The 13,848-nt window shown below is 36.8% G+C and overlaps 2 long non-coding RNA genes across 2 annotated transcripts; both read right to left on the bottom strand.

The window, feature by feature from the left end:
- Nucleotides 1-3,378: 3,378 nt before the first annotated feature.
- On the bottom strand, nucleotides 3,379-6,047 carry LOC140951612 (uncharacterized). The gene is made up of 4 exons (XR_012167308.1): nucleotides 5,956-6,047; nucleotides 5,154-5,286; nucleotides 4,137-4,245; nucleotides 3,379-3,470 (listed from the first exon to the last, which is right to left on the bottom strand). It is a non-coding gene; the product is annotated as an uncharacterized lncRNA (long non-coding RNA).
- Nucleotides 6,048-9,827: 3,780 nt separating this feature from the next.
- LOC140951552 (uncharacterized) lies at nucleotides 9,828-10,973 on the bottom strand. Its single transcript, XR_012167302.1, has 3 exons — nucleotides 10,899-10,973; nucleotides 10,515-10,567; nucleotides 9,828-9,897 (listed from the first exon to the last, which is right to left on the bottom strand). It is a non-coding gene; the product is annotated as an uncharacterized lncRNA (long non-coding RNA).
- Between the last annotated feature and the right edge of the window lie 2,875 nt (nucleotides 10,974-13,848).

The following is a 13,848-nucleotide window of genomic DNA, read 5'->3' as shown; positions in this document are numbered from 1 at the left end:
ATCGGGCCAGTGAATTCTGTTATTAACTGACAGAAGAACTGTGAAATCAATCTGCTCATCAAAACGTTTTTTGGCTAGTTGAAATTAATGATATTTGGGCTAGTAAATGTTAGCTTCAGCTAGCCCGAATGGCAAGCTGTAAAAATGACGTTCTTTGCACCCTGCGGTCTGTCAGGAATTCAGGAAATCGATTTTGATTATTTAACTAGAAATACGTAAATTAACAACAACATTACTTTATTGTATAAATAAAGTTAATTAATAAATTACACTGTCGAGTAGGTAGCAAAAGCTAATCTAGGTGGGACAGAAGAACAACAGAGGGTTAGGGTTTAACTTGTTAAAAAAAAAAAAATATTATAGTCGGGTTAACGGCAAGAAGTAGGAGGAAAGAGGCCAGTTTCGAAAAGAAGATATACAAATAAAAAATATACACAGTATATAAACATTCAAATCACAATACATAATATAACTGCTATATATAAATACAATAGCGAAAAAGAGAAAAAAAGAAAAGAAAAAGACAAATAAGCTCTTCCAGGAATCAAACCGGCCCAGCACATCCTGTTTAGTGGGAGAACATCTCAGACATCTTCGACCATCTCAGTTCTACCTCATTTCTCAAAGATGAGCATGCCGTTCATCAAATGGTCTACAAAGACCTCCAAGTAATAAACTTCTGTCCTCTCACCAATATGGTTTTTGCTCCCTTCACTCAACTTCTACCTGTCTTACACAACATGCAACTAACACCCTTCTTCACAACATAACAGATTACTTACTGGGCTTGATTTTTTAGTCTTGCTTGCGTAGGCAGCAAGACTCATAATCTACAAGCGGTTTTATTTTCTTCATATTTAGGACAAAAATCAACAGTTGTGGTCCCAGGCGTTCCTAACGGCGACCGTGGAAACTGGGAATAAGAATCTTTGCGGGACCAAATCCATGCATGGTTTTTGAAGAAAACTTAGGAAAGATTAAATTAAGAGCTTTTCCAGAAGGGGTCAGTCCACGAATTCTATTGCTTGAAAGCGTTGGTTACTTTGGAAAAGGTGAAAACTTCAGCGGTCAGAAAAAAGAAGAATCTTAATTAGCAAAACTTTGATCGTGAGTGCTGTAAACTTGCAAAATTCCTTTTGACTAATCTAAATCTGGATTTTGCATTCTGAAATTTGATTTTTTTGTTCCCCTGAGGACTAAACCAATCTAAGATTGCAATGTGAATGATCCACCTCCGCATTTGGATGGTTCTGATTGGTATCTCAATCTGGTTTCAAGTTTTTGTTCCATTTAACAAAACTGCACATCGATCTTAAGAATGTGCTCGTTCATCAATAAACACGGCAGATCAAGTTTAGTTCAGGCAAAAGTTATTTATACTCCTCCATTGTTCTATGCCCCTAAAGGGTTGTAGTATATTAAACTCAAGTTCCACTTTAACTCTAACACCATAAGGAAGTGAAAACGCTTGGATTTTCTCACCATAAAACTATAGTTTCCAATGTCTGTGTGTGTTTAGAGTGCGCTTCTTAACACTTGAGAATTTGTAGTTGTCTTCTGAATTTTCTTGAATCAAATTCCAGATAATTTAAAGTTGATGAGTCCCAGCTATGAAACACCACTAGTTAAAGAGTTACTTTTCTTTCTGTTTCTCCACAAGAAGATGCTTAATTTAGTGGAAAGAAGTAAAAATGATGCTTTGAAATTGAGATGAAGACCAGAGCAGCCTGCACAGGCAGCTACCCAATGGATCAATCTTATTTCAGATTTTGTTCCAGCTAGCATGAAAATCCAAACAATCGGGATTATCCAAAATATCCGAAAAAAGTGTGGCTAAAAGAAAATGCAACTTTTTATTGTATGCAAATGAGTCTTGTGATTTCTCCAAGCAAGCGAGACTAGACACCAATTTTAATAGCGTTCTTGTTAGACCTAAGTAAGGCATTTGACACTCTAGATCATAATGTTATGTTAAATAAGTTATCCCTGTTCACCTTGAATCTTTCTACCGTACAATGGTTCCCCTCATAGTTCTCCTCACATCAGTGTAAATAGTACTATCTCTGAACCTATGCTGATTCAGTGTGGGGTTCCTCAAGGTAGTGTTTTAATAGGTCTGCTCCCATTTATAATCTATAGAGCTTGATGCCGAGGATACACTTACTTTTTTCGCTGGTAAATCTGTTAGTGAGTCTAGGCTTTCAACTGATCTCAATACGTGTGATAAGTTGGTTCTGATCCAACTACTTGATGCTTAATGTCTCCAAGACTAAAATAATACTGATAGGTACCCACCAGAGGCTTTACGTAGTTGACACTTTTTTGGTTGCGACTGATAATGCTAGTCTAGAGAGGGTAGATACTTTTAAATATCTCGGTGTAACTATGGATGAAACTTTGTCGTGGAAAGAGCAGTTAGCCTATTAGGCAAGAACATCTGAGTCCTGTAGTTTGGCATTACTGTGTTACACTCGTAAAACTCTTTCCTAAGTCTCCTTGTATTACATTATATAATACAATGGTTCTGCCCTTATTTGACCATTGCGCAGTTTTTTGGGATAGTTGTGGTCAGGGTAGTAAATCCTACTTAGACAAGTTAAATCACCGTGCTGCATGTATAATTGAGGGCCATGTGGTTAACGGTCTGATGAACTTTCTACCATATTTGTCTGGCCCCATTTGCAGGCGTGCTGTAACTTCCTTAAATCTATCCTTTTCTATAAGTGGATCACCTTCTTATCAACTTAGTGAATTTAGGTTGCTCACCAACTCCACTCCCATTTCACAAGAAAATATGATCAGCTACAGCTGTCTCTGGCCAAAACCACCAAGTACCAGGGCAGTTTTCGGATTACCTGTAATGGTGCCTGTGCCTATAATTCCCTCCCCTCCAATATTAGAGCTGTTAAAGACTTCAATAAGTTTAAGTCCCTAGCGAAACGGCATTTCAAGTCTTAGGCAGCTATCCTCTGAAATCCTTCCATTGTCGTGTGCTTACGTACTTTTAATAGCACTACTCTCTTTTCATAATTCTTTTGTATTAACTAGATAGTGGTATTTTTCTTAATTAATTAATGAAACCCCTGAAAGTTGGTGCATTTCTTCAACCAAAGGAATCTTGACTTTAAATTTTTGAAAGGTTTATTATTTTTCAATCAAACTCAATACAAAATATATTAATATTTTTTTTATAATTAAAATATTAAGTATGGTTATTAGTTTTACTTCAGAAAAAAATAATTAAAAATAATTATTATTTTGATTATTTTTTTCTGAAGTAAAACTAATAACCATACTTAAAAAAAATGAAATATTTGCAAAAAAGTTAAAATATCTTAGAAACAGATTTTATCAACATCAGCTTGTAAAACCTTGAAATTAAAATAAAAAGGCAGCTCTAAAGCAAAGGCAACTTTGCTTTCATCACATTCTCAGACTGTTGACTTGGGTCACGTCATCAGAACCATCACCTGTTGAAAGAGACAGCATTTTGAATTTTACAAGGGATGTGTTGTACTTAGTATAAAAACCTAATGAAATCAGCCACCTTGATTCTTACTTTATTTCTTCTAGTTTCATATTTTGCCAAGACATGGAAGCCAAAAGATTACACATCAAACTAAGAATCATCATTTGTAGGTCCAGGTGTGGGCTTTACTAACATGTTTTTTCTTTGAACCCTAAACCCAGTTGTTCACAAGGTGGATGGCAGTGCTCTTGCCTTGATGAATCACTATCCATTGAATAAATATTAGGGAAATTAACAGAGTTATCCAGTAGACAGTGATTTATTCGGCGGATAGTTGCATTATACCCACCTTTTGAACCATTGGGGCCATGAGTGGGAAATTAAAAAATGAAAAACTGGTGGGGGTTGCCTTGCAATAGATTAGTGTACCATCCAGTGGTAGTATTTAGTTAGTCCTAGGTGCTTTGTGCTACAGAAACCAAAATAAATTATGGCCTTCCACTGACTATGAATGTGCTGCTTTACTTTACCAAGGCCTTCGAAATTAATTTTGATAATGGCTTCGAGGAAACTGATTTAGCAGTTGGACATTCAGATGATAAAATTTAACACTAACTAAAATAATAGTATATGATTACTCTACTCTGATTGACTGAGTGATATTAACCTTTATGTGTTCCATCCTGGTGCAACTTGAAAGTGAGCAATATTTGGCTGCCACTGAAATTGTGGGATTGGAACCCAGTTTTGAGGAATTTGAGGAAACCTAGGTCCAGCTGTTTTGATTGTAAAGAATAGATTTCAGTATAAAATGCTGAAAGATGTACTGTTGTTAAAGGGTATAGAAAGTACTTGAAAATAATATTATTGTGAGGAGTGTTAATGAGGGATTTGTGGAACAGAGAAAATGGCTGGCATGCAAAATTGCTGTCTCCATAATGAAATTAGGAAGCCATCTGGGAATGCAACTTAATGGTATCATTAATTCCAGGAAAAAATTGGTCAGGAAATATCTCCAAAGGAAACTTAAATCTGAGTGATGACATCATCTGCTGTTGTTTAATTATCAAGTCAAAAAAAAAATTGGACATACTGGTAATTGGTCAAACAACTTAATATAATTTGGGTAAAATTTAATATATTCAATATTATACTTACTTGAATTGTAGCTGTTTGGGGAAGGTTTTAATAAGAATTGTTTAATAAGATTTGTGTATAATGGTCTTCAAGGCATAACTCAGTGATTTTGTTACATCTGCATCCTGCATCCCTGATGCATAAAAATTCCCAAAGATGCAAATAATTTGTGGTATGCATCTCATAAGATGCAATGATTGATTGATCGATCTGAAGATGTTTTTGTAGAATTTCTGGTTTGTGTGATTTCTGTGGCTGTTCCTGTAGCTGTTGTTTAATGACTCATATTTCTTCGAGTCTTTGTTGTCTTTAACAATAGAAGGCGAGATTAATTTTATTTCAGTAAATGGTAATACAGAGTTTTGGAGTCTGTCTCCAGATTAACTGTGTGGTTACATAAAGACCCAGGGACATGTTGTTTTTAAACTGGGATTCAATGACCCTGGACAGGGACTCGTGATTTTTCTCAAGACATTAGTCCCAGGACTCACCAAACTATTTGTATCAAAATTGCTGATAACTGTGTCAGAAGCGTGTGGTTACAAACCTTGCTGGTAGTGATATTGAGGGGGAGCTGGCCTTGACTGATAACTGGGATCAAGGCATGCAGGTCTCATAATGTATGTTGTCGGTTGTTGTGCTCTGTGCTCATGTTCACACAGCCTAGCTCTGCTGAGATTCTGTCAGACAAAAAATTGGTCAGCAACATTTCAATTGAAACTTTCTTTTTCTTTTCCGTAACATTTTGAAATATACTTCAGATGTTCTTGTAGATTTCAGAGAATTAAGCTACCACAACTTGCTATCCACAAAATAATATTTTATGGAAATATGTTTTTGAAATACACTACCAAATTAAAACAAGAAGAAGATTGTTTGCAGTATGCACAGAAAAAAAATTTCCTTTAAGTTAGTACTACATGTATATTTAAGTATCTTCTGTACTAAAAAAAACAATGCATTGATGTGTTTTGTGGCTGTAAAATTGTTGCAATGGTCAGACAATAAGCCTTTCCCTGTATAAGATGCTTGTTGATATGATCGGAAAAGGCAAAAACTTACAGTTATTTAAGCACTGAAGTTTGTTAATCCTTCTTGATATTCTATGGTTATTTGTTTTCATAATAATATTAATAATTTCTTTAAAAGTGGTAGCAAGAACTTTAACTTACTTTTTCTGTTCTTTGACAATTACATGTACATGTAAGGTATTATATTAAATGATATTTTATTGAGGAGAAACTGATGGTGTATGAATGCTCCACAATGGCAATAGCCGCATACCCATGATTAACTTTTTTTAAAGTTATTATTATTTTAAACTTGTTTTAAAATATGGAAATACAAACCTTCACAGATGGGACAAAGACCTGAGCTTCTGGGTTTAATTTGCTTTGTAGAATAATGTCTTCAGTTCTGTTAAAGTAAATTTTATTTTTCAAACCCAGAAATTTATCATTTCATTCATTGTGAAGATAATTTTTTTGAAATTGGCATTGTCTTGAGGTAAACAGCAGCGTAAAAAAAATCAATTATGGTATTCTTTAGTTACAAATTAAACTTCATAAAATAATCTTAAACTGAAATAGACTTGTGACTTTGGTCAAAACTGGTAGTTTAGATGATCTTCAGCATAGGACAATATAGGTTCCAGGGAAATAATGTGACAAATAATTGCGGTTAACTATAAATACACCTGTATATAGAGAAGCCTGTAAATTATAACCTCCAGGTTGCTATCACAGTGTTGGAGCAAGAGTGTTTGTTCATTATAATCTTACCCACACAATTTTATCCTTGGAGACCCATAGAGGTGGTCATTCAGGTCGAGAAAAATGTTGGTAAAAGTTTTCAAGAACAGGCACCCCGAGGGTCTCTCACCCATTTAAAAAAATTTTTTCCACCTTTTTTCTCGACCCGACTGAACACCCCCGGGTCTCCAAGGATGACACTCTTCCTAACCTTTGGTTATTACCAGTTGTTATTAGAAGCAAGTTTTGTGTCTTACCCGCTACTTAAAGGCCTCTGATCAGTAGTAAGTGGCTAGAAAAGGTAACACCAAGAAGTCAATCAAGGACAGATGAACTTTTATTTACTACTTATACTGGTAGCTAGAGAACACGTATTGTCATCATCCTCCGTATTATTTGAATCCTATCTGGTTTTAGGGTTTAAAGTAATTTACTTGACTTGTCGGTATGCTTATTTTCACCTGCATAACAGCAGGCTAATAATTTATAATTAAATATTGATTTCAATTTGACCACAAATAATTAAAATTCTCACACACCACTGGTAGCCATACCAAGCTGACTGCCACAGCCTGACCTTTATTTTAAACTCAAAAAATGCATACATATCATAACCTCAGAAAGGTAGGACGCTAACAAAACTACAAAGTTGCACTGTACATTAAACAGCATACAAAACTGAAATCTTAGGGTGTGGGTGGGTGGGAAGGTCAGTTATGACAGACGCAACAAAAGCAACTGCCCGCCCTACAGTCACATGACCTATACCCAGGCTCCCAGCGGTGTGTGAGAAAAACATTTTCCACTTAATTCGTTACACTCAGCCAGTGGAAAATTACCCTTATTTTTTTGAGAACTTTTATAAAGACCTATACCACTAGCTTTCAGTGTCCCATGTTCAAAGCAAATTTAAAAACAATGTGATCAAATGAAATAATGTATTAATACTGTACATCTATGTACTTGTATCCCAGTGATCTTTGCATGTAGCTAATATGGAAAAGTAAAAAACTTGCAGTTATAATTAAGGCACTGAAGTTTGTTAATCTTCATTCTCAATATTCTATGGTTATTTGTTCTCATATTAATAATTTCTTTAAAAGTAGCAGTGAGATCTTTAACTTACTTTTTTTTGTTCTTTAATATTACTAGTAAGATGTTATATAAGTGATATGTTTTTGAGGAGAAACTGATGGTGTATGAATGCTCCCCAGTGGCAATAGCCACATACCCATGGTACTTTCTTTCAAGTTATCATTTTTTTTAAACTTGTTCTATGAAAATACATACCTTCACAGATTGGACAAAGACTTCAGCTCCTGGGTTTAAATGGCTTTGTACAATAATGTCTTCAGTTCTGTTGAAATAAATTTCATTCTTCAAACCCATTAATTTATCCATTTCGTTCATGGTGAAGTTTTTGAAATTGGCATCATCGTGAAGTAAACAATAGTGTAAAATTATGGTATTCTATATTTACAATAATATTAAACTCCGTGTGATAGGCATATCTACCAATAAACAAACATTTTACAGTACTTTAATGGGTTTTTAGCATGAATCAAGGCCAACCAAAGGTACAGCCTGTATGGCATTCAAGTCATCACATTTGTCTCTCTGCAGTTTGATGTGATTTTTTACACCAGGAAATTTTAGCGTTTAGATGTATAGGTAGACTTTTGGGAGGCCGTTTGGTCAAAAGGCACCGGCATGTAGGGGTTTTTTTGTAGATGGAGGAGGAGATTTAGACTAGATTTTTCCCCCTCCCTCTGGGGATCTTACTGGGGAAAACTATAATTGGGTTCCTACAAAATTTTAGTGCATTTTGAACAACCAGGGAAAGGATGTGTGGAGAACAAGTCACTTTCTTTGAGTAGCTGTTATGTCTGAGACGACCAGCCAGCAATTTTGCCAGTTGTGTGATAGGCATCACCCCGTATGTGCTGTTAAGATCGTAACACTGGCAGGGTAGAGAAATAAAAAAATACAGTGTACTCTGGTAACTATCTATGATCATACCTTGTATTCTCTTTGTCCTTTCCCTCAACGACCACGGATGGAATTTCTGACAGCTTTATAAACAAAAATTAGGTAGGGTTACTTTAATCTGATTTAATTTTGATCATCTGAGGGGAAGAAATAGTTTTGATTAATTTCACCAATCTTGCACTAGTTCTCACTCTTTCTTGATTTTCTCAAACGACACTAGAAAATAATAATATATTCAAGGTGCAATTTGCTGTGACATTGCCCCTTCCTCCCCTCCCCATTCTGTGGCAAATATAGGTGGGGATGTTGAAACAGAACATATATACTAATCCACCAAATTGATGATGTTATTTTGTGTACTAGGTTTAATGTTTTGTTTTGCTCACATTATTTTTCAGGTAGTCATAACACAAACCTCTGTGGCTGGTATGAACTCGGCTGCCTCAGCATTGAGTTCAGTGTGGTCACTGAACTGCTTGTCAATCCTACAAAATACCAATCGTTAGTATTATCATTGTGATTTAAGATCATTAATCAGTGTCTTTGTTTCTCTTGCCGGTGCCTTTTGACCAAACGGCCTGTGATAGGCATATCTACCTGTAAACAAACATTTTACGGTACTTTAATGGGTTTTTAGCATGAATCAAGGCCAACCAAAGGTACAGCCTGTATGGCATTCAAGTCATCACATTTGTCTCTCTGCAGTTTGATGTGATTTTTTACACCAGGAAATTTTAGCCTTTAGATGTATAGGTAGACTTTTGGGGGACCGTTTGGTCAAAAGGCACCAGAATGTAGGGGTACTTGTAGATGGAGGAGGAGATTTAGACTAGATTTTTCCCCCTCCCTCTGGGGATCTTACTGGGGAAAACTATAATTGGGTTCCTACAAAATTTTAGTGCATTTTGAGCAATCAGGGAAAGGATTTGGAGAACAAGTCATTTTCTTGGAGTGGCTGTTATGTCTGTGACGACCAGCCAGCAATTTTGCCAGTTGTGTGATAGGCATCACCCCTATGTGCTGTTAAGATCTTAACACTGGCAGGGTAGAGAAATAAAAAAATACAGTGTACTCTGGTAACTATCTATGATCATACCTTGTATTCTCTTTGTCCTTTCCCTCAACGTCCACAGTTGGAATTTCTGACAGCTTTATAAACAAAAATTAGGCAGGGTTACTTTAATCTGAATAAATTTTGATCATCTGAGGGGAAGAAATAGTTTTGATTAATTTCACCAATCTTGCACTAGTTCTCACTCTTTCTTGATTTTCTCAAACGACACTAGAAAATAATTATATATTCAAGGTGCAATTTGCTGTGACATTGCCCCTTCCTCCCCTCCCCCTTCTGTGGCAAATATAGGTGGGGATGTTGAAACAGAACATATATACTAATCCACCAAATTGATGATGTTATTTTGTGTACTAGGTTTAATGTTTTGTTTTGCTCACATTATTTTTCAGGTAGTCATAACACAAACCTCTGTGGCTGGTATGAACTCGGCTGCCTCAGCATTGAGTTCAGTGTGGTCACTGAACTGCTTGTCAATCCTACAAAATACCAATCGTTAGTATTATCATTGTGATTTAAGATCATTAATCAGTGTCTTTGTTTCTCTTGCCGGTGCCTTTTGACCAAACAGCCTGTGATAGGCATATCTACCTGTAAACAAACATTTTACGGTACTTTAATGGGTTTTTAGCATGAATCAAGGCCAACCAAAGGTACAGCCTGTATGGCATTCAAGTCATCACATTTGTCTCTCTGCAGTTTGATGTGATTTTTTACACCAGGAAATTTTAGCCTTTAGATGTATAGGTAGACTTTTGGGGGACCGTTTGGTCAAAAGGCACCAGAATGTAGGGGTACTTGTAGATGGAGGAGGAGATTTAGACTTGATTTTTCCCCTCCCTCTGGGGATCTTACTGGGGAAAACTATAATTGGGTTCCTACAAAATTTTAGTGCATTTTGAGCAATCAGGGAAAGGATGTGGAGAACAAGTCATTTTCTTGGAGTGGCTGTTATGTCTGTGACGACCAGCCAGCAATTTTGCCAGTTGTGTGATAGGCATCACCCCATATGTGCCATTAAGATCTTAACACTGGCAGTGTAGAGAAGAGAAATTAAAAAAATACAGTGTACTCTGGTAACTATCTACTATCGTACCTTGAATTCTCTTTGTCCTTTCCCTCAATGTCCACGGTTGGAATTTCTGACAGCTTTATAAACAAAAATTATGCAGGGTTACTTTAATCTGATTTAACTTTGATCATCTGAGGGGAAGAAATAGTTTGATTAATTTCACCAATCTTGCACTAGTTCTCACTCTTTCTTGATTTTCTCAAATGACATTAGAAAATAATAATATATTCAAGGTGCAATTTGCTGTGACATTGCCCCTTCCTCCCCTCCCCCTTCTGTGGCAAATATAGGTGGGGATGTTCAAACAAAACATATATACTAATCCACCAAATTAATGATGTTATTTTGTCTACTAGGTTTAGTGTTTTGTTTTGCTCACATTATTTTTCAGGTAGTCATAACACAAACCTCCATGGCTGGCATGAACTCAGCTGCCTCAGCATTGAGTTCAGTGTGGTCACTGAACTGCTTGTCAATCCTACAAAATACCAATCGTTAGTATTATCATTGTGATTAGATCATCAGTGTCTTTGTTTCTCTTGTTTCTCAGAAGTGAACAGTGCTATTATAATCTTCATCAGTGTCTAAAGCACTGGGAAGTTTGGTTATTCTACTATTTTCTACAATCATCAATGTCTAAAGCTCTGAAAGTTTGGTTTTTTTCTATTTTCAATTGTACAACACCCGGGATGGGGGGGGGGGGGGGGGTGAATACTGCCATATATGGGCTATATAGGTATGTGCCGCTGTGAAGGGTATGGTTTTCAAGCAGTTTACTCTAGGATAGGGTATATAAATCAGAGCATTTGGCTCTAGAATAGGGTATCATTTTTCAGGAAACTGATCAGTTGTTTGAAGATTTTATCAAGACTAGGGAAACAGCTTCTCTAGGATAGGGGGGATTTAAGGAGCTTACTCTAGTATGGGGTAGCAAAATTCAGCTGAACTAGCTCTGGTATAGGTTAAGGGTTCCAGGGTCCTGGCGGCGCATCCCCACCCAGAAATTCCTAAAGTAACCCCCCCCCCCCCGGGCACAACACCCGGAAGTGAACACTTGGAAGATCGTTACTTTCTAGTTTCGATTGCAGACACTCTCAGAAGTAAGCACTGTTCATATATTATCATCAGTGTTTAAAGCGAGCGTTGGAAGTTTGATTATTTTGTACTTCCACTAGCATGACACTTGAACACCCTTGAACATAAACACTGCTTCAGCATCCTTGTCAAAAGCGTTGGAAGTTTTTGATCCTCAATGTCTAAAGCTCTGGTTGAAGTCTGGTTATTTTCTAGTTTCACTTGCATTGACTTGAACTGAACACTGCTAATATCATCAGTGTCTGAAGCATTTGATTTGGGTACACAGAAAGAAATAATTTTCAAGTTGCTAGGTTGCCTTTTTTGATTTTTCAGCAATTTTGTTCTCTAACTGACCGAACTGCAAACTGGCAAACGTAATGTCTTTCAGTCATGATCCAGAAGTAAAAACCTTATTAAAAGATGGATTCGATATGATTCACGAACATTATAAGGCTCATCAGTCATAGAATAGTGTATCGTTATTGTTTTTAAGTCAGTTCGAAGACTAAGATCCAAATTATTTTCCTTTATGAGGTGAACTTCTTACTCAAGAAGAATAATGTCCCATACGATGTTTATTTTTCTCGTTTCTTAACTGTCTTGCTTTGTTTGCGTAGATTAAACTTTTAAAACTACATGAATCCTCTCACTTTTGAAAGTACAATTTGCAAGTAAACGCAGAAGTGTGAGTTAATAAAGCTCGACCCCCGGACTACTTTTCCGCATTTTATTCTTTGCGTTGAACTGTTTCCTTCATACTGGATTAAGCACTTCAGTCGATACTTTCTGCATTTCGATGGATCTACTATGATCTCTGAGCATTTTGAGCAAGGCAAGCACCAAGTTTTGTTTGACGGAGTACGTTAGGGAAACGACTAAAGAGGCGTTGGCGAAACGACCGGTCGTCTGAAAAAACTATCGCAATTTTTCACGTTTGCTTCTCTTTCAAGAATGTTTTCAATTTCTCGTTTTTTTTATTTCCCCTGCTAAGAAGGTCTATTGTGTAACCGTAGAATTTTTTTTTGGTGACATTATGAACCTTCCACCAATTAGTGATTGACTAGCCGTTGGTCCATGAACCTTAGTGAGCTACAAGAAACTGTCCAATATATCGCGCTAAAGGCGTAACCATCGAATTTTTGTTCGGCTTAAGTCTCGAGCTGCTTCCAATTAACTACGCCAAAAAGATTCAGCGCCATATGAATCCAGTATATAAAAAGAGAGCAGAATGATTTCAGACATGTGAAATTTGTCTTGCGAAAGTATCGATGCTAAAAAAAGTTCTTTTTGACAGTCCGAAAGGCCAGAAAATGGCTCACCTTGAGTTACGAACATTTTCCTTCTTGCTGTCGACATTAGAGTGAAAAACCTTCCTTATCGCTTCTTGCGCCGAAAGAAAAATTGCCCAGACGGGTCCGAACATCTTTGTTGACTTTGAAAAACAAATTTTGAACTTTCGTTAATTACGCCTGAAACGTCATAATCACATTTGCCGTCATTTGTGGAATTTGGAGAACTGCACCCGCGCTTTTGAAGAACATAATTTGTGTCCGCAATTTTTAGATCTTTTGAGTCCACCAAAAAAAAAGCAACAAGTTTTCTTCACAATGAGAGGCAGTTCAAAATACGTATAAATGTAGTGCTGTGAGTAATCTGCTAACTTTTCTATATTGCCGTTTTAGTAATTCTTTTGCGCGCACACTCTTTAGTCTTGTATTTCTTGTGCGCGTATCTGGCATTTCACATATTACATGTTCTGTGTCCTCTGCCTACACAGGGAGCGGATCTAACGGGGAGGGTGCAGGGGTTGCGCACCCCCTCCCCCTCCTGAGGTGACCCCTAACACTGTACAGTCGCTGCACAGTGATACAAAATCTGCTGTATCGTTTGATATATATTCTCAGAAGTTCACATTATGTAATTGCGTAGTCAAAAGCCTTCTTCTTCGTATTCGCTTTTAAAATTTGTTTACTTCACCAGTTAGTTACACCATTCCTTAGTGGTGCACCCCCTCCTTGAAAAGTCCCGGATCTGCCCCTGGTAGAGTCTGCTCATTTAAGGGAACTGTGTCACGAAATTTATCGAATTTCAAACAATGGGAACTGCCACTAAAGTGGATGAAAGATACATATAACCGCTAAAAACGCTAAAAAAGCTGTAAATAACGCAGCAAATACAAAGGGTGGCACGGATGGAAGATTAGAGTAGAGTAGAGTTGTTTATTCAGAACCCCTTGCAGCTAAGAGCTGGATAACAGGATCGTGCGCAAATTACACATAAT

This window comes from Porites lutea, chromosome 11 (assembly GCF_958299795.1).
Source record: "Porites lutea chromosome 11, jaPorLute2.1, whole genome shotgun sequence".
Taxonomy (NCBI): Eukaryota; Metazoa; Cnidaria; class Anthozoa; order Scleractinia; family Poritidae; genus Porites; species Porites lutea.
This window is presented reverse-complemented; position numbering and strand designations above follow the sequence as displayed.